General features: G+C 46.6%; 1 protein-coding gene across 2 annotated transcripts in view; it reads right to left on the bottom strand.

Annotated features, from left to right (window-relative positions):
* LOC308333376 (thyroid hormone receptor alpha) overlaps positions 1-26,716 on the bottom strand; it is a 206,832-nt gene that overhangs the window by 68,389 nt on the left and 111,727 nt on the right. For both annotated transcript variants that reach the window (XM_080789753.1, XM_080789754.1), the window contains one exon: positions 7,357-7,452. The gene's annotated coding sequence lies outside the window, so the exon portion shown is untranslated. The remainder of the gene's footprint in view (positions 1-7,356; positions 7,453-26,716) is intronic.

A 26,716-nucleotide genomic window follows, 5' to 3' on the forward strand; every position in this document is an offset into this window, starting at 1 on the left:
TGTGCGTGTGTGTGTGTGTGTGTGTGTGTGTGTGCGTGTGTGTGTTTGCTTGGACAACCAGGGCAGCTGTGCGTACACCGTGCAGGCTATATGTATGTATATACATATGCTGTGATCAGGATCCTGTTTAAACGTGTGCATGAGAGAGAGAGAGAGAGAGAGAGAGAGAGAGAGAGAGAGAGAGAGAGAGAGAGAGAGAGAGAGAGAGAGAGAACTTCATTCACACGCACACACACACACACACACACACACACACACACACACACACACACACACACACACACAGGAGACGTGTGGCAGTCCCTGCACGGCTTTAACTCAGGGAAATGACACCTCGGTGACTTCAAGACGTGGAAGGAGACCAATGCTACGTTTTGCAATAGAAGTATTATTATGACCACATGTAATAGTTTAGAAAAACAATAAGCGTTTAATAGACCAGTCGTCCATGCAGGCTGCAGACATCCCTAAACACACTGTACACACCTGAAAACACCTTTTTCATTTCCATCCTTTAAGTTCAATTTAAAAAAAAGTGGCTACTAATACTCGACGACAACCAAACCTGTGACCATTTTCGTCTAACTATTGCCCTATAAAACATGCTGCTAAACCATAATGGAGGCACTTTTCACTCTTGCACATTGTTTGTGTATATCTATGTTTTTATGCTTTGTTTCCTAATGTATTCCACTGTCTGACGGGTTTATTTTTATGTTTTGTGTGGGGACGGCAGGATGTAAATTAGCATCTTTACTAAATCCGGTATATTTGCGTTGCATATACATATGCAACGTCCCGTCTAAATAAACAAATACAGTAAAGTAAATAACACAATGTCCCTCTTCTTATTTCCCTTTATCTAAACATCTCTCTCTCTTATGTTCTATCTGCACTGTCCTATATTCTTTGGCGTCTCTCTTTCTCTCACGATACACATTGGGCCCCCCGGGGGGGGGGGGGGGGGGGGGGGGGGGGGCCCTCCGGCTAAAAGAGACATCTCTGTCATCGTTACTGTATAAACTAATGCTAGGAGGGGGCAGCGATAGGTCAGTGGATTCTCCCCATATGATCTGTGTGAAGACGACAGACCACACATGCCTTATACACAAGACCTAAAGCAGAAGCCACGATGCGTGTGTGTGTGTGTGTGTGTGTGTGTGTGTGTGTGTGTGTGTGTGCGTGTGTGCGTGCGTGTGCGTGTAACGTGCGTGCAACGGTGGTGATTTATCATCGGCACTGTACACGGCCTAACACTTAAGGATGATATGTTCCTATACACAGCACTCCAGGTTGATATATTTGCTATACAGAGGCTTCCTCATAAATATATCCTATGGCTACTGGGGAGGTACACTGGTGAGGTACTACTCATACTGTAAATATATCCTATGGCTACTGGGGAGGTACACTGGTGAGGTACTCATACTGTAAATATACCCTATGGCTACTGGGGAGGTACACTGGTGAGGTACTACTCATACTGTAAATATATCCTATGGCTACTGGGGAGGTACACTGGTGAGGTACTACTCATACTGTAAATATATCCTATGGCTACTGGGGAGGTACACTGGTGAGGTACTATATTCATACTGTAAATATATCCTATGGCTACTGGGGAGGTACACTGGTGCAGGAGGTGAGACACAACTTCCTGGACCGGTGTGTCTTCCTCGTGCCTCCCCGTCCGTCCGTCCGTTCGTCCGTCTGTCAGAAAGTACTGCAAGTAAGACACTGGCGAGGCCTGGGCCATGGCTCAGCGGTCCAGGCACCTTGGCTGGTAATCCAGTCTGGCAGTGTGCCGCTGTGCATTTTCGATCCATGAAAGCAGCGAATCATAATCAGCTTCAAATTGACATATTGGTTGTTCAGTTTGGCCCACCAGTTTTGGAGATATGGCTTATAGAGTAATGTCTTGCAGAGAAACAAGTGAGTTGAGAAAACAGGCCTTAAAAGTTCACTTCTGTGGTATCTAACATTACACCTAGCTAACATGTTTAAGCATTTATTTCATATTTACATGTCCATTTCAGCTCTGACATTTATTTCAGACAGGGTCTAATATGTGAAGACTATTGTCTTGGGTCACAAATTGCATCCAAATGGACCTTTCCCACACACTACACTACAAAGACCCACACGAGGTTCCCTAATTCATTGACGGCACCTTCTCACAGGAGTTACAATTTCCCTCAATGGCAGGTTCGCTCTTTAATTAGCTTCCCAAATTAGTGGGGAGATCACCGCGGAACTCTCTCTCTCCCTCTCTCTCTCTCTCTCATCTAACAAGAAAGAATTCAAAGAACGTCCTCCGCTGGCACTGGTCCCAGGACAACAAGTATCGTAGCGGGAAGGGGGGCGGGGTGGAGGTTGGGGGGGGGGGCACCTGTCACTAACCTGGGCGACACGGCATCGGTGCCACGGCGGATTAAGATCTGGATGATGATTGGCTGCCAGCGTGGCTTCTATAAAACAGGCCTCATGGGCCATATGGCATGGTGTCCACGGTTGTTTGCAAGTACCGGTGTCTGTGCGTGCGTGTCTGTGTGTGTGTGTGTGTGTGTGTAGTGACACAGTAAACGGTATCCGCTACATGAAAGCAGTGCTTGTAGAGGTGTGAGGACTGGTTCTTTTGCAGGGTGCAGACTCGGCGACAGCTCAAAACACTGTGTGCTTTTTTTTGGGACTATATACGTTGTCGGCTTTTCCCCGTCAGAATAACGCAACAGAGTACAACAATAGTGCTGCAGTATAGTTCAGCTTCCCCTTTTCAAGTCCCGAGCTGAAACGCACCAGGTGAAATGGCCAAAACGATAACAAATCGAGCGAACCTAAATTATCTGCTGAGAACATTTGGAGCAAAAAATACAAAGCTCGCCTATACTCCATTCATGCCGACGCCGTTGAATGAAGCGAAGCGAAAGTGAAAGAGACTGGTTTAAGAGGCTATAGTGTGTTAGTGTGTTAGTGTGTGTGTGTGTGTGTGTGTGTGTGTGTGTGTGTGCGCGTGTGACTGTGTGTGACTGTGTGTGAGATAGATAGAGTTTTTATTAAAGTGTCCTACATCATAAGATGCCCAGCAGGCTTACAAGACACTCACAAAATTGTACATATATAATGATACATATGACACAAATAGACAGTTACTCATGGATACATCGTTCTCCGACGTAACTGCCATGCCTTCTCTATGAATTATCCAAAAACAAAAACTTCATTGTGTGACTGTGTGTGTGACTGTGTGTGTGTGTGTGTGACTGTGTGTGTGTGTGCATTTGACTTTATGCGTGAGTTCTTGAACACCATGTTCACTAAATGCAAATGGTTTTTTTTTGGGATTGGGCGTTTGGGGTTGTACATCATTGTGGTTAGAGAGAGACATAAACACAAGTAGTGTGTTTAAACAAGCGTGCATTTGGCATACACATAAACACAGCCATTGTTCACACAACAATCCAGCCCAGGCCCCAAGAAGAACCAACCATCACACGCTATTCACACGGCTCAGGGGAACCCGTCCAGCTCCCTGGAATGGCTTTTAACTCACATTCAGCCTGTCGCTCCGACGACAGGGGAGTGTACGTTTGGGAAACCATTCTGCTCGTTACATATTGGCTCTCTTTTTTTTTCCTATCGCTGTGAGAGAAAACACCAAGTTACACGAGATCATATATACGAAGGACTTAACGCAAGACTTTCGAACTCATTTGCACCCCCGAATGTCTACCTACAATCTCCCAGTCACGACTTTTGTGTTCCGTCCTTGGCCTGTTTGAAAACAATCATTGAAATCCCTGATACACTTAGCCCACAATACTTCATAGTCTATACCCACGGCGGCTACAATTGCCCCATTATGTTTGACATAGAAATGGGATTCTTTGCATATCCCTATGGGTTACGGTTACAGTATGTACACACGGTTATCTCAGGTAGGAGGGGCACTGGGTGCAGGCCTTTACTCACGACATACCAAGAGTCCGACACCCCGCCCAAACACCGACCTGACCCTAACCGCACGCGGTCAATGCTAAAGTATCGGCGTGACTATTAATCGTCAACCTAAAGTCATAATCGTGACAACCCTAATTGTCATCACACTCGACGGCGAGTCTCTGACGATATAGATCTATGAGGTCATATTGATGACATTGTGGGGAAAACAGACCGACAGATGGAGATTTGTGGATGTATACATTATTCTGGACTGACTTCCCACTTGGCACCACCTCTGAGGTACACACGGCAAGTCAGTCCACTCGCTCAGTCACATGTACGCGGGCATTAATAGAAGGACGTATTGTGTAAGTGGGAAGTCATGTTTAGTGCTATTCCTTGTGTCATGTTCACTCTCACGGCCCAAATGCTGTGAACTCTGATGTGGGGTCACATGTTTAAACCAGAAACGAAAAAGGAAAAATAAACGATCAATCCCAATCCCAATTCAGCATGGACCCCCCCCCCTGCTCCGAACAAAGCCTGGCCCCTCTTAGCCTCGTTTCATGCTCAGACACCTTGTCTGTAAACACGCTGAATGGCTAAGCTGAGCAACACTATCAGGCTGTAGCGGCGCAGGCGATTGAATATAGACGGCGTTCGTCTTTTTGTTTAGAGACGCATTAGTGGAACGACGCCGCGGCGAAGCGGGCGAGATTGTAAACGGTGCCGATTAAATGTGAAGACATGGTGAATGCGGGGAATCAAAAGGAACGCCTAATCGCATCGACGCGGCCCTTGAATAGGGCAATAGAAAAACTGAAGCATGCGGGGAAAATCTGATTAGGACTTTAAACCGAGTCGTGCCGAGAAGCGGGAGTTACGTTAGGATAAAAAAGAAACATATAAACCAGAGGACAGTGACAGATGGAAAAAAAACATTGTAGACGTCGAGTAATTGCTTTGCGTCTGGCCAGTTAGCGGCCCAGAGGGACGCCGGTTCCATATTGGTCATTTAGCTCTGCGAGAGGATAAAGAATTGACAGGTATGGCCGTTACTGGAACAGAGGGGAGGGGCTGGGAATAGAACGTTCCGGTTTGACCAGATATACCAAACACACACACACACGCTCTCATATCACTATACTTGTCAGGACCCTTCCTCCCTTTACTCACTGGTTTCCATTGAAAATAGCTGACTCCAGGGACGCCCATTCTGAACGGGAACCCCTTTATGGTGTTCTAAGCATTATGTCAGACTTTAGCTGTTGAAAAATAGCAGATCTACAAGCTTGTAGATCTGCTATTTTTGAAAAATCGTGAAAATGTGGTGCAAATATTTGAACGTTTTTAACTCAAATCTTTGCTTCTTGGGGGGTCCCTGGAACAACATATTTTCAGATGGGGGTCCTTGACATGAAAAACGTTGAGCACCACTGACATACTGTAGAAACATAGGTTTTTCAGAAAGCTTTTAGGATTTAGAAGCAGATTTATTTTTATTTTTTATTAGGTTTACAAATGGTGCTGCGTTCACACTGGCAGATGCAAAAAAAATAAAACAAAGATGCAAAGCTGCACAGCGTATTTGTAGCTTAGCTTTAGTTGAAACCAGCTCAACCTTTTTTGTAGCTTTGCAGCTGTGGTATAGCTTTTGCAGCAGCTACAAACGTCAGATGTATCTTTGTATCTTCATGTCGCTGGCTTCCATTGACAATGAATGGTAGACTGTATCTTTGCATCTGCCCGTGTGAACACAGCCTAGCGCTAAACGTGGACACCGAGCTGAAAATAGCCCACCCCGAGGAACGAAGTGAGGACATTCGGTCCTCACCAGGATACAAGAGTACACCACACACATGCACACACACACACACACACACACACACACACACGCACACACACACACACACACACACACACACACACACACACACACACACACACACACGCACACACACACACACACACACACACACACACACACACACACACACAAACGTGCATGCGGGCCGGGCACACACATTCACAAACACACACCGATTGTGATAAGGCTCTCCTTCACACTTGATGGAATCTGTATTCAAAACAGCTCTGTTATCGTCACACACACAAGCGCGCACACACACACACACACACACACACACACACACACAGCTTTATACCTCCACATCGTGCTACATGAAAGGCAGGTGCAAAATGTTCTCACACACACACACACACACACACACACACACACACACACACACACACAATACAAACGTACTGGACACAAACCCAGACAGAACAAACACACCACGGCCTTCTTGTCCAGACATTAACGTGCACTGACACAACGTGTGCACACACATGCAAATGAGGGAAAGTCAAACACAGACAGACGGACAAACACTCCAAAGTGGTGTAATGTCCCTTTTTCTCACAGATGAAAGCGTTCTGAGCAGGTACACACACACACACACACACACACACACACACACACACACACACACACACACACACACACACACACACACACACGCACACGCACACGCACACACTCTAACTCACTCACTCCCTTTCACCTGTTCCTTTGTACTACTGTTCACCAGCAAGTCAATTTGGTGCTGACCTCGCCGCACTCTCTCACCCATCTCCACTGACAGCGGAGAGAGAGAGAGAGAGAGAGAGAGAGAGAGAGAGAGAGAGAGAGAGAGGAAGAAGGAACAGGCGAGGGAGAGAGGCGGGAGAATCAGCACTGCCATGGTTGACTTCACAGACTCTTGACTTTTCATTCCATGTGTACGCTTCACACGTGCACCAGCACCGGCATGCTCACAACATGTGCACGCACGCACGCACGCATACACTCTTCAGGGAACTAATGCCTCTTGTCACAACACTCACGACTAAGCTCTCATTGACGAGCAGATACTGTAGCACTGAGCCCTGCTGTTCCCTAATAAAAACGATGCATGTGTACATCTGCACACACCTTTGGGACACTTCATTCATTGTGTTTCCATGCATGCATCCATCTGCTTATCCGGAGTCGGGTCTCAGAGGGAACGGTTACTTATACAGCAAAGCAGAGCAGAATTCCATTTCCATGGGCCACATAAGCCACACACTGGGGGGAATCCCCAGGTCAGGCATTCCAAGGCGCAGCGTTCTTGGTCTGCCCCGTGGCCGCCTCCTCCCAGTGGGACCTGCAGCCACAAGGACCTCCCTAGAGACGCAACCAGGAGGCATCCCAACTAGATGCCCAAACCACCATAACTGTCTCCTATGGTCTTATAAGAACAGTCATGGAAAGGTTTTCATTTCCTCGAGCCTCATGTTGTTTGTGTCGGGGGAGAAAAAGAATGGTTTGCGGCCCCGTCTGGAGGCCTTTAATATAAAGTATAAAGGGTTTGTGTGGCTATTTAAAGGTCTCACCTTCAGTATGACTTCAGGTTCAGCTCAAACTGTTTGTTGTATGTTCACGTGCTCGCACTGGGTCGTCACTGTCACTGCCATGGAGGTCTGCTGCATCTGGAGAGAAAACGAGATGAACATTATGTTAAGGAATACGTCCCTATATCTCGGAGAGTGTGTGTGAAAGACACGCGTATAGCAAGAGCTGCACAATTAATTGAAAGTAATTGAAAATCGTGATTTTTTTCCCCCAGCTGACGGCTGTTTGCATTTTTCCAGCTGGCATCTGGCTCGCCGTTATACACCCATGTGTTAATGTAAATCACGAAATTGAGCAAAGATTAAAATCTGGATTATGAGCGTAACTATAATGGCGCATCCCTAGTGGATACTGTAGCTCCATTTCTGCAGGTGTATTATAAGTGTCTGCTATAGTGTCCTTTGGCTTCAGCATTAACCCATTCTGACCTGAGATCAGATTTTAAAAATGTCTTCTACATCCTGACAGTTTTCTGAAAAAGCCATGTTTCTACAGCATCAGTCAGTCGTTCTTCGATTTAAAAACAAGCTCGTGGCGCGCCGCTATGAGCTTGTAGATCTGCTATTTTTCAATAGCTAAAGCATAGCATAATGCTAACACCAAAAGGGTTTCCCGGGTTAACTGTGAGCAGCTTCATACTCCAGTGAACTAGTGGAAGTAGATAGCTTCTTAGGTTCATTAAAAGTTACTTTCTAATCAGCTAATGGGTGTCTTCCAAGGGCACATGTTTAGCAGCAGGCACAGGATAACTGGGGTTTCTAATATTTTATTCTTTATATATTGTAAAAAAAATATATATTGCTAGTGATTTTTGCATATTATGTCTGTTCTTACTCAGCTCTCTGAACGTTTTCAAATGACTGGCACCTGTGCGCGGGTATACCGTAAATCGGGCGACTGACAATTTAGCCACACCGTATTCTATATATCTGCGCCATAACGTTAAAATGTCACTCCTCCAAACCCCTGCGTGCGCCATCTGCCTCTGCTCTGACGTTATGCCGTTTCAGTTTGAAGTTGAAAGCACGGAGGAGACATAATTCATCACGTTCTAAAATGAGAAGGACAGATGCCAGGGCATCAAACAATGAGCAGGGGACCAATGAGCAGCTCTGTAGACAGTAGACATACTGTACATACAGATGGTAACTTAAGGCTGTGCAGTCTTTAGTCTCACCATTAAGCTGAAACTATAAAGAGACATGTTGGTCCCAAAAGAGACATTTGGTGTCTCTCCACTGGGACACACACAAACACGACATTTACATTGCTGTAACATTTTGGGGGGGGGGGAAATATTTTCTTTAGGTTTAAACATGTTATACAGTATAGGCCTATATTTACTCGCTTGCAAGTGCGACCCATACAAAATGGTCTGCGACCTGAAATGGGTTGTGAAAATGTGTTTTAAAAATATGGTCACTTTTTTGGACACCATTATAGCACAATTTGGCCAGGGCTCAGGTTCTGACTATAAACAACAACAACAACAACAACAACAAAACTAAAATTAAATGAAAAAGATTTAAAAATCTATCGTATACAGTAGGTACATTTAAGTGAAACTGGAATATACTTGGGCTACGCGTTGCTAAGGGAACCAGCTCTTATTTTCAACGTTGGGTATATGGGTGATGTAAATAATGAATAGGGCCTCCGTTACCCACTGTTAGACAACGCTAGCGGGCTACCGGGAGCTATATAGACTCTATCTGACTATCTGTGTGCTGATATACTGTAAAATGATACTGAGCCACGGGACAGTGGAAAGCAGCAGTGTGTGTGTGTGTGTGTGTGTGTGTGTGTGTGTGTGTGTGTGTGTGTGTGGGGGGGATCCATCTTTGAGACTGTACCCGGGCCCTATAAGCACATTATTAAAGCCAGAGATTTTCTGCTGATAATCTCTATAAAACAGCTTATCAAAGTCAGAGGACGGACGGAGGGAGAGAGAGAGATACTGAGAGCGGAAGGGAGGAGTTGCGCGCACGTGTGTGTGTGTCTGTGTGTGTGTGTGTGTGTGTGTGTGAGTGTGCGTGTAGGTGTGTGTGCGACAGAGAAGGGGCTGTGCGTGTGCGTGCGATAGAGGCGTGGCTGTACATTGCCGTCTATGTGTGATATCTAGCACGGGGCGAGCGGTAGGGAGGCTGTTGTTTGAGGCATATATATACGCAGTGGTGGAAAGTAACAAAGTACATTTACTCAAGTACAACGTTGAGGTATTTATACTTGTCTTTAGTATTTCCAGTGTACAGTACTTTTACTTCCACTGCACTACATTTCAGATCCAAATTTTGAACTTCTTTTATAATAGATTCAAATACTTGAAATGGGACATTCTGCATAATGAGTATACTTTTACTTTTGCTACATTTTGAAGTCAATATTGTTTTTGTACTTTTACTCAAGTACATTTTGAATTCCGGACTTTTTTTTTAAAACTTGTAACAGATCTTCTTATTTCTATGTTGCAGTATTGATACTTTTACTTAATTAAAACATTTGAGTACTTTTTACGCCACTGCGGACAGATGAAACTGCAGGAGACACACACACACACACTAAAGCCCACATATGACGTGGGAGCACACACACACGCGCATGTGAGCGCACACACACACACACACACACACACATGGACAGAGCGAGGCGCAGGCGGGAGGCGGCCCCTGATGTTCTGTGGCGCAGGATCAAAACAGCAGGGGGGCATTGGGTGATCCGCTTTCCCAAATCCATTCTCTCTCTCTCTCTCTCTCTCTCTCTCTCTCTCTCTCAATCTCTCTCTCTCTCTCTCTCTCTCTCTCTCTCTCTCAATCTCTCTCGCTCTCACTGTATCCGTTGTCGTGGTATAGCAGCAACGCGGCAGAGACAGAGGGTCCAGTTGGTTGCATTTGTTCCACGCAGAAACAAAAATAGCAGACCTACAAGCTCATAGCGCGCCACCGAGTGGCGCGCTATGAGTTTGCAGATCTGCTATTTTTCAATAGCTAAAGCATAACATACTGTAACGCTAACACCAAAACGGGTTCCCGCCCCAAAAATGGGTTAAAGCCAGTTTCATTTTACGCTCTCAAGAGTTGCATTACTTCATTTACAAGAAGTCTACACAATTAGAGAATGTATAGAAGAATTGTGAATTTTGATCAACATTCATTTTGCCAAAAGCATGGAATTGTAGACAAAATCTTTTCCAACCGAACGACAACACAATATTCTTTAGTTTTGGGTCCAGCGAGGGGCTGAATCTCATCAGACGGTGATCTGTTCCTAAACGTCACGGTCGCACACAGACCAAAACAGCTGGCTCAGCATGCAGGGAGAGAGAGTGAGAGAGATGCGCGCGTGTGTGTGTGTGTGTGTGTGTGTGTGTGTGTGTGTGTGTGTGTGTGTGTGTGTGTGTGTGTGTGCATGTGTGCATGTGTGTGTATACAGTATAAACACAGAGAGAGAGAGAGAGAGAGAGAGAGGGACATGGAAAGTGGGTTGAGGCGGGGAACAGGAAAGAAAGAAACAATATGGGGTCTAATATCTAAGGGTGGACATACGTTTGTGGCTATAGAGAGCCTGTCTGGTCATCAGAAGGTCACCGGTTCATCTCCGGTCACATGGTCGAAGAGCCCCTGAGCAAACCTCAACCCCCGCCCCATAGATCTAGATATAAAGGTCTATTCTAGATAGATAGACCTTTATCGATCCCGTGGGATGAATTCAGGCGTCAGAGAAAGCACAGCAGTTGGATAGTACAGATACAGAGCAATGCAAGTACAAAGTAAAATGTAGCCCAAGAGTATAGCAACAAACACGACAGCTATAGGAGTAAAAAAAGAAGCCACGCCATTACTATCAGCAAATTAATGGCTGCTGGTTCCCAAACAGTCCTTATCGTTAAACAATAATCGACACCTACGTCTCCGAGGAAACCGACGATACAGTATATCCCCGTAGTACGTACAGGTACCCTTACGGTATAGCATGTGCTGGCGTTACCCCAGAGCAATTAGTCGTTAATTGACCGAGCAGAGCGCCTCGTTGTGCAGCCTCATGGGCTAACGGCACAAAGGACAAACCGGTCGGGTCCATTCACCTGCCGTTTTCACCACTATCTCCACATGCTGTCTTTGTTATGCATTGGTTTGACCTCTATGTCAATACAATATATATCAAAGTGTTGCAGACCGGCGCACACACGCACGCACACACGCACACACACACACACACACACACACACACACACACACACGAATGAACAAGAGGGCCCAGAGACAGACAGAGCTGGATCGGCAAGACACATCCAGCCAGGCAACTATAAACACCATCAATCACCCACACTAGGATATCACTCTGTCTGCGCTCACTCTCTCACGGTGGGGGAGGGGGGATCCTTAGTGTCGATTGAACTTCTGCGAGTGAAAAGATGGACCCGTTTTACACTCTCAGGTAGTTCAATTGACGCTGGAGATTTTTTACTGTGTATACTAACCCCTGACTCTCTCTCATTCCGCCTTTCCACTGCCTGGAGGTGTACGTGTGTGTGTGCGTGTCTGTGTGTGTGTGTGACTGCTGTTTTTGAGACTGTGGGCACGTCTTGAAAAGTGTCTTCCCACCCGAGGACTCTAAAAAAGCCCTGGTGTGCACGCACGCACATCCCAGAAGCTACATATTTTGTGAAATGGCCCTTTATTTCCTGGCATGATTGCGGTCGTTGTGGAGCCCCTTGGCACTTGGCAGCCGACGAGTAAAGACACTGCGTAGCTTGTGTCTTTTCCCTCGGGGGGGAAAGAAGGGCGCTTCTGCCATAAACCGGTTTTCCCAGGATGCCAAACTGCCACACAAACTGCCCCCCCCCCTCTCCACCGAAACCCTGAAATTAAAACAAAGCCACGCCATATCAAAAACGTGGCCTAAAGCAGGCCCGAGACGCGCTGTCGACGCTTCTCTCTTCAACACGGACACAAAGCAAAACTGTCCTTATCTTCCCTCTCACCGACGCAGGGCCCTTCCCCTCTTCTCGTTCCTGTTGATGTATCACCAAATCATCGACCCCCCTGTCACACACACACACACACACACACACACACACACGCCCACACGCACAACACCACCACCGCCGCCACCTCGAGCGGGTTGTTGGGTCTGTTGTATCTGGGGCCGGTCAGTGTCCGTCCAGATGTAGCCGATAAAGGACGCCATTATGGCCCCGGCCTGCCGGCCACAGGCCCACGCAGCCCCTCGGCTGCCAACAGCTGCGCCCCAAAGACAAACAGGCCGCTTCAGTGCTCCTTATCACAGACAAGAGGGCCTGTGCCAGCCAGCCAGCCGCCCGGGGCCCGCACATGACCCCACCGTCCTGAAGACATAATGGCCGCTCTCCATTAATGTGGATGACCGGAGGCAGCTTGGTGGGTGGGTATGGTTTTTAACCCATTTATGCCCGAGATCACATTCTAAAAATGTCTTCTACATCCTGACAGTTTTCTGAAAAAGCCTATGTTTATATGTCAGTCGTTCGATTTTTCAAAAATAGCAGACCTACAAGCTCTTAGTGTGGCGCGCTATGAGCTTGTAGATCTGCTATTTTTCAATAGCTAAAGCATAACATAATGCTAATACCAAAAGGGGTTCACGCCCAAAATGATTTAATGCGCCCGTTCTTTTTGTGGGTGTGATTGATCGACGTGCTTCTTTCACTTGCGGGTCTCCACATAATAAGACATTGTCTCGATGATGTGGCGATCCGGTAACCCCCCCCCCCCCATGGGGTTTATATGCCTCTGCGTTGTTACGAAACTCCACCAAACTACAACTACTCTACGACAAAGAGAACAACTGTAAGGTCCGCGGTGCGGTGGCGCTGGTTCTCGTCCGGCGGTTGCACGCTTTCCGCAACCGTCAGTGGAGTCGGCCGTCTCTTTTTTCACTGGTCTTTATAGCGAGGAAGTACCTTCTGTGTTTTTATTAATACATGCGCGGCGGGGGCCAACGAAACCATGAAGACCGCTGACGTGAACCAGTCGTCCGCATGACATCGCCTTAAGAGTATTAATAGGGTAACCCTCTGTTAAATCAACAGGAGTAAATGTCATCAGGCCAAAAGTATAGGTTTACAGCGAGCTCCGCACCAAGCCGTCTAACAGCTCCTGCGTGCTATGCCGGCGCAACAGTACTTAACAGACTGGAAGCCAGGAGAGAGAGACAACAGTACTTAACAGACTGGAAGCCAGGGAGAGAGAGAGAGGTCTTCTAGGGTAAATTGCAACCTAAGCTAATCTATCATTCATTAGCCACATGTGGCGGCCTTGCAAAAAAATGTGTGACTTTTTTCCCTGCCGTGAGCTGGTGCTCTGCTGTTTCTCATCCGACGGTTGGTTGCACGCTTTTTTTCCTCCCGACCGCACTAATACATACGAATTAACGTCATTATCGTCATTACCCCCGACCCCCATCCATCCATCCACCCACCACCACCACCATCTTGCTCTCATTTCCTCACATTCGTTCCTGCCTGCAACCGTCTCCAGATTACTTAGCATTCGACCATCTGCTGGGAACTGTATCAATTAGTGGAACTGGAGGTTCCAGTCTGGGAATGGGTGGGTGGCTGGCTGGCTGGCTGGCTGGCTGGCTGCTTGAGACAGACAGCATCATAACAGCCATTTCCACATGCTCAATGTTTGGCGTAGTATACTGTAGGCCTTACACGTCTGACTCTGATGCACGGCGACAAGTGCAACCTCAGCTCCGAGTATGCCAACACTGCAGGCAAGAAATAGCAATTCAGAATTTCATAGACAATGACACTCAAGTGAAACTCCTGTGATCTTGAGGAAGATCGAACAACGAGAGTTATAAGGCTTCTTCCGCGTGCTCCAAACGACGCTGAACCTTCTCTGACTTTGTCGGAGTTATAGGGTGTGTAAGAACAGAAGCGGTATAGTGAGGCGATATTTGAATAGTTTTTGTCGTGATTTACATTCAGAACACAAGTGTTTACCTCCAGCAGCAACGAGTCACGAACATAGCCTCCCACACTAACCATGCACATGTGGGAGCTATAAGCCACTGTGTATAAAGGCCTATTCAATTCATAGTCCAGTTTTCGGTGAAGTTTTCACCGAAAATGTAGCCTATACAAATCTATACAAATAAAAAATACACAGATCTACAAGCTCACAATGTGTTATGCATCGCATAATTGCTCCCGATGTGCAGGTTGGTGCCTTGCATGGTTTCTTCCGGCATCGGTGTATGAATGTGTGTGTGTGTGTGTGTGTGTGTGAATGAGTGTGTGAATGTGTGTGTGAATGGGTGTGTGAATGTGTGTGAATGTGTGTGTGAATGGGTGTGAATGTGTGTGTGTGAATGGGTGTGAATGTGTGTTTGTGAATGTGTGTGTGTGTGAATGTGTGAATGTAATGCACAATCCATGTAAAGCGCCTTGGCTAAAGGCGCTATATAAATGCACCATTTACCATTAAATGGTAAATGGTGCATTTATATAGTGCCTTTAGCCAGTAAATTTTACCGTTGTAGAATGTAGATTGTCAAATGGCCGAAATGTATAGGGCTGAATGTGCTTAATGTATATGTTTTGTAATAATAATCAGAGTAAATAGTAGTAACTCAAGTTTTCAAATAAATGTAGTGGCGTAAAAGTACAACGTTTGCCTCTGAGATGTAATGGAGTAGAAGTAAAAGTATTGGCAATTGGAGACACTCAAGTGAAGTACAAATACCTCAAAATTGTACAGTACAAGTACAGTACTTAAGTAAATATACTTGGTTACTCTACACCACCGGTAGACAAGACAGTGGAGCGCTGTGGCGCGCCGCGGTTCAGCCTGGCCGTGCTGTACGGGTGTGAGATGCAACTTCTCACATTGTTCAATGTCAGACTGTCAGTGAGCACGGCTGGCGGACGTGATGGTGATGACAGCGGGCGAAGAACAAGTGTTTTCACACAGCCGCGAGCTCTCAAAGTCAGGGTTCGGGCAAAGACATTGTGTGTGATATTATGAAAGATCTCTGACCTCTCGAAGTATGAAAAGGAATAAGAGGTTTTCTTCTTTCTTCTTTTTTTACATTTAATCATAATTTATTATTGAATTCGTAGTAGGCATAAAGTTATTCTTTCATTTCAAAACAATGTTGCCTATACACCATGCAGATAAAAATAAGAATAAAATGTAATGAAGGAAAATAGAAGAATGTATTCATAATAAGACATCTTTGTTTGTTTTCACCACCAATGCTGCTGGCTTACTGGTACAGTATACTTAGCAAACAATAAAATGTAATATTGAAAGACCAGAAAAAACACGAATAATTAAAGTTTGCTTTATTAAAGCAAACATATTTTGCGGCTCCAGATATAATTGTAATACGTTTTTGGGCCAAAAATGGCTCTTCTGATAATAAAGGTTGCCTACCCCTGTACCAGTAGATCACAAAGGCTGTGCAGGTATATCATTCCCCTAACTAATATTTAATTTAAATATATATATAAAGAAATGTAAAAAAAAAAGGCATCTACCACTTGAATTAAGGTGACTTGATGGTTGACATCAAAAAGCAAAAAGTGCCTGTCAGCTCAAACCCACAATGCAATATTTGGTTTTGCACAGATGCACAGATGTAGATCGGTATCTCACCGAGATAAAAACCTGGGATTGGTCTAATCACCTCATGATGAGACCCATCCTTTAAAAACTGAACAATATAACTCCCTTATCGACTAACCTAACCCATCGCATAACATGTGTGCTGCACAGCGCCATATGTATGGGATGACTCGCGTCATTCCCGATAATGTGTAATCTCGCCCTCAAATAAACCTTAGCCTACGTCATCGCTGGCTGCTTTGGCGTGTTGACCAGTAACCCTCCGCGGCACAGCGCTGTGACCGTGACATCACTAATCACCTCAGGGTCTTCCCTCCTTTGCATGGCTGAACGACATGCTCCTTAAACACTGCCGTGTCCTGGAGTGACATTACGGGGTATTATTCACACATTCTCCGGCGGAGGGTCACTGACCCGCGGATAAAGAGGGACACGCCGTGGCTTAAGCATAGATGACTTGTTGACAGGCTCTTGACTAGAGACCCCTGGCGATAACGCAGCGAGGACTATAAAGGCCCCTCGTGTTCCTGTTCGGTCTCAACCGAGTACTGACGGACTGACTTGTTCCTGTTCACTGTCAATGAACTCGATGGCATCGCGATGCGTTGTGAGCCAACTGTATAGATGGGCAATTGTTTGTGTGATTTCTTATTTTTAGACAGAGGGTATAAATTAGGCATTAGATACAGACAGTACATTGACTCAAATGGGAGCCAACCCAATAATAATAATGCATTGCATTTTTATGGCGCTTTTCTATGCACTACGTGCCTACTCAAAGTGCCTCACAATGGTTCATTCATTCATACATTGGGGGGTGAAGCGGCGAACAGCCGATGCCAGCGTCCTCACTTCCCACCCCCCAATCCAACCCTTGATGCCGAGTGTCAAGCAGGGAGGCACTGGGTCCCATTTTTAGAGTCTTTGGTACGACCCGGTCGGGGATGGAACCTCGACCTCCCAGTCTCAGGGCGGACACTCTAACCACAAGGCCACTGAGCTGGTAAAGCCAGGAGGGGAAAGAAGCGTATCAACTAAGTAGACGTGCTGCGGCGCGACAGCTTAGCGAACAACATCACTGCAGAGCTCAAGAACCTGATGTTAGATAGGAAACTGTGGAGGGCAGTGTCGGTTGGTGTTGACTAGACCTCACTCTCGCAGTCAGTAACGCAGATACAGATATCTAATAATAAGTAGGCCCACGGGAGGTTTATTTGAAATAAACTTAAATATTTATGCCCAAAATTATTCTTATTGAAGTTATTAAGGATCTTACTTAGTAATACGACGATGAATGTTTGTGTTTGTTTACTGTGTATAATTGCGTGGACATAATTGTGTGTTTTGCTTATTACATCTGTTGGTTTTTCCTAGTTCTACTGACAAAAAATTCAAGCAAACAACTCCCAAAACAGATGGAATATATGGCGTTTTGGAATTAAACTGTGTATGCATGTGGGTTTTGTCTCACTGTGGATTTTAGATTTCCATTTGCCTTGCCTTAGGCCATAGGCAAAGAAACATGAAAAAAAGGGGCTTTATTTGCGCAAGTAAATGAGTCAGGGCTTCGTGTAAGGTGTTGCTTCATATTTGCACAACTTCCATTCTCCTCATTATCAGCCCAGGAACCTCTCTTCAAAGAGAAGAGGAAGGAATATGAAAACCACTGTGGAATGAAATACACCGCTGAACAGATGATGGCGCAGAATCGCTGCAATTATTAATGGCTCGCCGCCAGTAACATTAGATATTTAACTTATCACACTTTGAGCATCAAAAGGAGCACCTGAACAGACGGCTATAGTGAAGTTTGCTTGGCAAGAACGCCTCTGAACAAACGGCGAGACGTGGAAGGCATCAAATCCGCCCCGTTAATAAATGAACACAATGCATCGCTAATACGTTTCTGTATAGCTTTGCCACATGATTGTTTTATTTCTTGTTATTTTTCGGGGGGGCCTGTACGTGTGGTGAGTTTTTTCCTTCCCTTCACTATAATTGGGCAATAAAGTCTGATATGCATGGTCTTTGATCTCATCGGATCAGCGGTTGCCCGGACGGTTGAGCGCGGCTCTCCTACAGACACTCGGGTACTTATCGCGGTTTCGAAACAGCCGTGCATTAAATGGAGGAGCTGATAACGTGATGTTTGCTACCGACTCTGTGTCTCCATTGGCTTAGCAATGAACCATAACCCATTACTAGCGCTAATCCTGGGATTTCAAACGGAAGTCAGCGAACTGTGATATGGCTTATATGCTTCCTACATTTCCACCGTGGTGAATTTACAGTATGAAGAAGACTCACGCGACGTGATATCACACAGCAGGCCCTCGTGATTGACTCTCTGAACATTAAGATAGGAGAGGACAGAATAAAGATGGGCACATTGTCTGTGTGTTATATCTAACACTCTGCCAGGCTGTGGCACAATTTGCCGAACTCCCCAATGCTTGTGTTGCCGTGACCGTGACCATGAACTTGAGGATAATAGTTAATTCCTTTACTATAAAAGAAGTGAAAGGAGGAAGGGAATGCTAGCTGTGTGGTGACTCATATCCAAAGGCCTTCAAGCATTCTAGAACACTGGTTCCCAAACACTGGGTCGGGACCCATTTGTGGGTCACATTGTTATGGGTCCCTCAATTTTTTTGTCGTCTACATTTTGTTTTTAATCCAAAAATAAATCACTAAATATTCCCCCCAAAAAGCAAAGAGAAAGAAGCTAAATTCAGTCATTTCATTAGGAAATCAAAGAAGAAATCAAAGAAATTCCATACATTTGAAAACTATAGAAAATAAATAAGTAGTGAAAATAGCCAATCTAGATCAGCTATACTTTCACTAGATTTGGGTCCAAGAATCTAATCTCTCTTTTGGGTCACAGGGGGCTAAAGAGTTTGGGAAGCACTGCTCTTGATTTGAGAGGCGGAATACAATGTATACATACATACTGTACATACTGCAGCCCACATACAGCACAGTACACATACTGTAGGCAGAAACCACAGCGCACGGTATCGCCTGATCATCATCCGTCATGTGTGTGTGTGTGTGTGTGTGTGCACAGCCTCCGAGATCAGCTGAGGTAACGCTGGCCATGGACTCCAGCTACGCTATAGCTCCTCAGCGGCTCCGCGCTAACCCATCCAGACAAGCATGCATGGCCAACGTCAGATGGGGGAACATTAAACCATTACATCAACTAGGGACTTGAGGGGAAGTCATCCTGCTTTTCCTCACTAACTAACGGGCTCCTTGTCATCATCATCATCCGAGCGTACACCCGCACGAGTATACGTACGTGTGTGTGTGCGTGTGCGTGTGCGTGCGTGTGTACTCGCGCGGCGCACGTGTCCCCTCGGTGACCCGCATCATTCTGTATGCCGAAGCTAATCACATTGTACTCGGCTAGATAATTACCTAAGTAATTAGCCCAAAGCCCAGGGTTATCCTTATTAATGCCATTTTACTGAAACAGAACACAGCGCCCATCCGCGGCTAATTAATTCCGTTTTAAAATGTTTGCCGCTGATGGCCGCTCGCCGTCCGCGGAAATTGTCTCCCAGACTCCGTCGCTGAGCTAATTGATTTTGGAGTCTGTGCGCATTCGACGCCGACGCTATAGCACAGCAAAGCTATAATATATGTAGCCAGAAGGGCTTCAGGTTCATAACATAGATACTGAACATAGTGGCTTTGTCTTAATGAAGTAAAAAGGACATTTTAAAGAAACAGTCACGCAGTCGCTGTTTTGATGTTTGTTCCTGACTCCAGGTATAGTAATAATGGGAGCTTCTGGGACAGAAAATGAGCATATACAGCGCCTGCAGCCCCTTAAGTGTCAATTAGAAGCGACGGCTTTGCCATTGGACGGCACACACAGCCTGCCATGCCTCTGTCTGCAGCAGCAGGAAGCTGCAGGAAGCTGCAGGAAGCTGCAGGCAGGCGTGAAGTCATTCTCTGCACGCAGGAACACACGGAACATGGCGAGCTCAAATACAGCAAGATGGTCGTATACCCATATATACAATCCTGCAGAGTGTGTGTGTGCGCGTGTGTGTGTGTGTGTGTGTGTGTGTGTGTGTGTGGGGTGGGGGGGGTCACTTTCCCCGAAATATGCCATATACTGTACACACAGCGTAGGTTGTTATTAATGTCCCAAAGAGACTGCATATAAATCAAACACGTTTCATAGGTTTTTCCTGGAAAGTTTACTTATTTGAGGTGAGATGTGTGTGTGTGTGCAAGACAGTGACATTACATATACAGTGCACGGACTATAGTATATGCTGCTGCCGCTGACCCACAGACACACATATTCACGTGCATGCACGCGCTCACACACACATTCACACGTGCACGCGCACACCCATGAACACAGCGGTAGGATTGATAGCCCGGGAGGGAGGAGGAACGCCTGGTTCTTTGCCCAGGCAAACAGGGTTTAACCCGCTTAGACCCGGGAAAAGGTTCTACAAAATGTCTTCTAAAGCCTGACAGTTTTCTGAAAAACTATACCGTATTTGTGTCTATATGACAGTGTTGTTCTCAAACATTTCCATGTCAAGGACCCCCCAAGAATTATCTGTAATTGGCCACCGACCCCCCCATCTGAAAATATGTAACTCCAGGGACCCCCCAGAAGCAAAGATATGAGTTAAAAATGTTCGCTCTGAAAGAATATAAAGTCAAAGACTTGCGCCACATTTTTTCATTCAAAAAATAGCAGACCTACGAGCTCGTATAGCGCGGCACTCACGACCTTGTAGATCTGCTATTTTTCAATAGCTAAAGTATAACGTAAACCACCAAAAAGGGGTTCCCGCCCAAAATAGGTTAAACAATAACAGTAGCCTGTTATATTACCAACCACCCAGCGCTCCGCTCGGCTCGGCCCCTCACTGCGCATACTGCGCCACGCCAACATGGGCAAATATGACATGTGGGTGGGTGCTGCAGCACTGTAAATATTGGCAACACACTCTAGTTGTATGATATACTGACTTCTGGCAATAGCACGTATCGTGAGCGGAGTGGAGTGGAGCGGAGCGGAGTCAAAAGTTCAACCTTCACTCTTTGGCAGTGAGACTAGATCCTCTGTGTAATTTCAGCGTGGCGAGTTTCAATTAGCGGCCTATAGCTGATATAAAATGGCTGGCGGGCATAAAACTTTGCTGGTTTGAGAGAGAGAGAGAGAGAGAGAGAGAGAGAGAGAGAAGGCATTCCCCCCAACACACACACACAAGTCTGTGTGGTTGCCATCTTAAAAATGTTGTTTATGATAACTGCTCAACATGCTGGCTTTAGTGTTGCCCGTATGCCAATTTGAACACAATGTCCACAAGCACATTAAAACGGAATATACAAGATTGGCCCGATCGCTGAACAGCCAAAACAAAATGCAAGTACGAATTACATCCTCAAAGTGCACAAAATCCACTCTTTTGTTGCCAATACCAACAAAACATTAAGCCCTTGGCTAATGCTGCACGGGAACAGATCCAAGCCTTTACTTTCACTTAAAAAGACTCACTTAGATGACTGGTCCGCTGGGGATCAGCGGACAGAAAAACCCCACAGATATAATCCCTTCTCTCACGGATAGCCCTTATTAAATAAAACAACAAGCAGGACATCAAGCCACTTTGATTTGCTCTCTCACACACACACTATACGACTGGCCTTATTCAATCAGCCATGGAGACCACATTATGCAACGATGACGGACAGACGGCCTGGTATCTTACAGCGGTATAAATGGATGCAACGAACAACACTATAGGCTATAGGGGCTCTATTTTCATGCTATGCTAAACCCCTTATCCTTAACCCATTTGGCCTGACGTCGAAATTAAAAAAAAGTTTGCTCTGAAAGAATATATATTCAAAGATTTGTGCCGCATTTTTACCATTTTTCAAAAATAGCAGACCTATAAGCTCGTAGAACTTGTAGCACCAAACACCAAAAGGGGTTCCCGTTCCAATTTTTACAATTGAAAATCATCTTTGAATAGTTAAAATATCTACAAGCTCACAATGTGTCGATGACGTATAGATTGGCTATTTTAACTATTCAAAAATGTTTTTCAAAATGGTACAAAAGCAACAACATATACGTATAGTTTAGGGATAAGGGACGGAAACAGAGCCCCAGAACTCCCTGCAATGTGTGCCCAGAATGCTCAGTGAGTGAACGAACGAACGGGCGAACGGGGCGTCCAAATGTCACTTTGAATCGACCGCCGCCCGGCCTGCGATCGACTACCTCTGGTGTGTCCCTGTGTTATTGTTTTCTGATAGGGGTACACCGTGGTGGCTCTGGTGTGTGTGTGTGTGTGTGTGTGTGTGTGTTTGTGTGTGTGTGTGTGCTAGCGGTGAAGCTGATGTTCGTTTACAGATGCTATCGATGCCGAGGTCTCTCTGTATTGTACCATGGGCCGGCCATATACCGCATTCACACAGGGGACACGTGCACGTGGATATCGGAGTACGCGTGCGTACGTGCGTGTGTGTGTGTGTGCGTGCGTGCGTGTGTGTGTGTGCTGCGCAATGCAGAGAAAATACAGGAAATGAGGCGCATGGGGAGGCAGTAAGGGCGAGTAAAAGGAGAGAGGGAGAGAGAGAGAGAGAGTGAGATGGAGAGAGACAACATGAATAGAAAGGGAGGGGTGGGAATGAAAGAGAGAGAGAGCGATCGAGAGAGAGAGAGAGAGAGAGAGAGAGGGAGGGAGGGGTGGAGAGAGAGACGTGGGAGGGAAACAAAGAGAAAGCAGTAAAAAAGCAATAAAATGGTAATGAGAGTGGGAGAAAAAGAGAAAGAGACAGTGGGACACAGAGACCCTCTCCCACTGAGAGAGAGAGAGAGAGAGAGAGAGAGAGAGAGAGAGGAAGACAGAGAGGGAGAGAGAGAGAGAGAGAGAGAGAGAGGAAGACAGAGAGAGAGAGAGATGGAGAGAGAGGGGAGTATACACCCCTTGTGTAGATGTCGCCCTTCCAGACATTAAATCAAAGCCTTTTAAATCAATTTCCTCTAATCTGGACGCTCCTCGTCCCGGTGCAGGAAACGCCACGCTCCTTCAGCTTCCCCCCCGGGGGGGGAAAGGGAGCCATTGTGCCCAACATGCAAACAATAAAGATCTGATTAGCAGGAGTGGCTTCTGTCCATCTCTCTGCTGCTGGGAATAAGACGGTGCCCCCCCCCATAAGGCCCGTCGGCAGGGGGTGGGAAAAGTACTCAATTGTTTCACTTAAGTAAAAGTATCAGTGCTGCAATGCTGGAGAACTATACACCCCGTTACAAGTAAAGGTCAGGGATTCACACGGTACTCGAGTACAAAAGTATTGGCATCGAAATGTACTTCCTTATAAGCACCAAGAGTAAAAGTACTAATTGTGATGAATGTCCCGTGACATTATTCAAATATATGTAATCATCTTTTGAAAACAGCAGATCTACATTACAAGCTCCATAATGCGACGTATTGTGGAGCTTCTAATGTAGATCTGCTATTTTCAAATGGCTGAAATATATATAGGGCTAATCTAAATCCACAAAGTAACTAAAGTTTTCTAATATAAATGTAATGGAGTAAAAGTACAATGTTTGCCTCTCTGAGATGTAGTGGAGTAGAAGTAAAAGTATTGGAAATTGGAAACACTCTCAAGTAAAGTAAAGAAACCTCAAAATTGTATACTTAAGTAAATGACTGTACTTATAGTTACTTTATTACACCACTGCCGATAAGGCCGTGGTGTATACGTCGCCGCGGCGTACAACGTGATGAAAATACAGATCTACAAGCGACGAGCTTGTCCAAGGGCTATACGTTCAGCACAGCGCGCTCGCCGTCGTGAGCTTGTAGCTCAGCTATTTCTCCGTCATACGACGGCATGCATCTATTTTCACCCTCGTGTGTTATTTTGACTCCGTCTCTCTCCATCCGGGGGATCATCGTGTGTGTGTGTGTGTGTGTGTGTGTGTGTGTGTGTGTGTGTGTGTGTGTGTGTGTGTGTGTGTGTGTTGGGCCAAAAATATACCCCGGAGAAGAGTGTCCTCACGTTGCAGGCTTTGTCTATCCTTTTGAGGTATCGCCAAGATAAAAGGTACGAGAGCGCACGCACACACACACACGCGCGCATCACACACACGCGCGCATCACACACCCACACACACGCATCTCACACACACACACGCTTCCGTCCGATGCCTATGCTCTCAGCAGAAAGACACTTCAAAGAGCGCCAACAATAGCATACCCACACACACACACACACACACACACACACACACACACCTCATTACAGAGGAGTATGGGGTGGAAGCACTCGTTCTACATTTCATTCATGTCTGTCTGTCTGTCAAGGTCTCCATCAACGATATCCACAGTGGATATCGTTGCGATAACAATAAAACACACACACACACACACACACACACACACACACACAGTACAGTACAGTGGGGCATGGGGAAATAGAAAAACCACACACAATGGGACACACATGAGACACACGGTACGGTGTATGAAATGAAAACCACACACAATGGCGGCTGGATGAGAACATGCATGGCACTTTGAATAAAAGAGGCCACGGTGACGGTTTTTATCACGCGCACGCACGCAAGCACGCACACACGCACACACACACACACACACACGCACACGCACGCACACGCACACACACACACACACACACACGCAGACAGTGAGGCATCACAGACACCACAGAGCAAGTGTAATCCGTACGCCAGGCTCTATTGTTCGGGGGTCGGTTGGTTTCAGTGGAGATTCCATGGCAGATTCCTTCACGTGTTGTCCACTGCTGCTGTAGAAGGGTGGGGGGGAATTAAAGGCTGTTCTCGACGCTGTGGCGCGTATTGTAATCCGACCAAGGACCGAGGAGGGGTAAAACTGGCACAATGCAAATATGGCCGGCATATAGAGCAACACCTGGGGTAATGTGACGAGGGCAGCCCCGGGCAGCCTAGGATAGGATAATGGGCCCTATCATGTCATTCAATCTTCCCACAGAATAATTGGGAGTGTATTGGATGCCCGTTGTGTGTGTGTGTGTGTGTGTGTGTGTGTGTGCGTGTGTGCGTGTGTGATATGTCTATCGGGAGTAGAGCAACGGATTCTGCGCCCCGGTCCATTATAGTGGACAGTGAACACGTGTGGGGAGGGATAGGAGGGGGGGGGGTGAAGAAAGGAACTGTACTCCAGGTGACTTAATTGTCATCGGCTTCTCTGCCAAGTGTGTGTGTGTGTGTGTGTGGCAACACTCGTGAGCTGTGTGCAGCGAGGTCGCACATTTCTCATCGCCTGTTTCGGATTTAACGGCATCCGGGGGGGGGAGAGGGGGGGGGGGGAAGTGTGTGTGTGTGTGTGTGTGTGTGTGTGTGTGTGTGTGTGTGTGTGTGTGTGTGTGTGTGTGTGTGTGTGTGTGTGTGTGTGTACGAGTAACACACGTGTTGGTCTGCCAATACACAAAGTCTTCACACATTATCATCAGCGACAACTTCTATTATTATTCTGCCGTCCTATACAAAAAGTAGTGTGTGTGACACTCTCTCTGTAACCATGTAAGAGCCAGCCATAAAAGTCCGTCTGAATTAAAGGAATCATCTAATGAATTGCAGAGTTTGCACCCTGGCACTGAATAGAGCTTTCTCTCCCTGTTACTCATCACTCTGGGCCCCCCTCCCCCTCCCCCCCGTCACCCCCCCCCCACACACACACCCCCCCGTCACCCCCCCCCGTCGCCGCCGCAGTCGCACGTGTTCCAAACCACAACTTCCTGGCTGAGGCCGCGAGCCGATTGGCTGGCGGAGGCACATACCCCCGACACGCCCATCTCTCTCTCTCTCTCTCTCTCCGTCGCGTGAAGTTCTTGGCACCGGTTCTTGGCCTCTGTACCGAGGCAATTAGAGGTTTTGCTCTCTCTTCTCTTATGTGCATGCGCACCCACACACATTACACACCACACACACACACACACACACACACACACACACGCCTATACAACGCGTGCACACACATACACACACACATACACGCACACATATACACGCGCGCACTTCCAGCGCGATATCCCCCATTGACGCGGCAAGTCAAAACAGATCACCGCACGCACCGTTACTGATAGGCGGGACGTCGAAACCTTTTCGGGGGTTTGACGCTCGGCGGGCCGACGATGGCGGCTGCGGTACTGTGCAAAAAGTACCACAGCGCGCGCGCGTGTGTGTGTGTGTGTGTGTGTGTACCGTATAGTGGGGTTGGTGGTGGGTGGGGTGTGGGGGGGGGGGGACGACGACTGCAGCATTACCTCCAGAATATGAATGTGAGGAAATAAGAACGGGTGTTCGTTCCTGTGGGACAAAGAGGTCGTTATAGTCATAAAGCTATATTCGTACTCGGGCGAAGCTTCTCCTGGGAAGCCCGCCCTTCATGACCGCACTGTTATCCCACGGTGTGGGGCGGGGGGGGGACATCACAGACCACCTATAAGAGCTTTTCCACCTTCACACTGCGTGCGTGCGTGCGTGCGTGCGTGCGTGCGCAGAGAGAGTGAAGACTATATTTCCTAATGATCCTCTAGTGAAGGCAGAAGGTCTGAAACGAAGCGCAGATTGCTGCTGCTGCGGTTTCAAGCCCCCCGTTCCGCCTGGCTGTATTTCATGCAGGCCCAAAATGGCATTAAGGAAACGTTAAAGCTCTCTCCC

This window comes from Protomyctophum bolini (assembly GCF_963924005.1).
Source record: "Protomyctophum bolini genome assembly, chromosome: 18".
In the NCBI taxonomy this organism is placed as follows: domain Eukaryota; kingdom Metazoa; phylum Chordata; class Actinopteri; order Myctophiformes; family Myctophidae; genus Protomyctophum; species Protomyctophum bolini.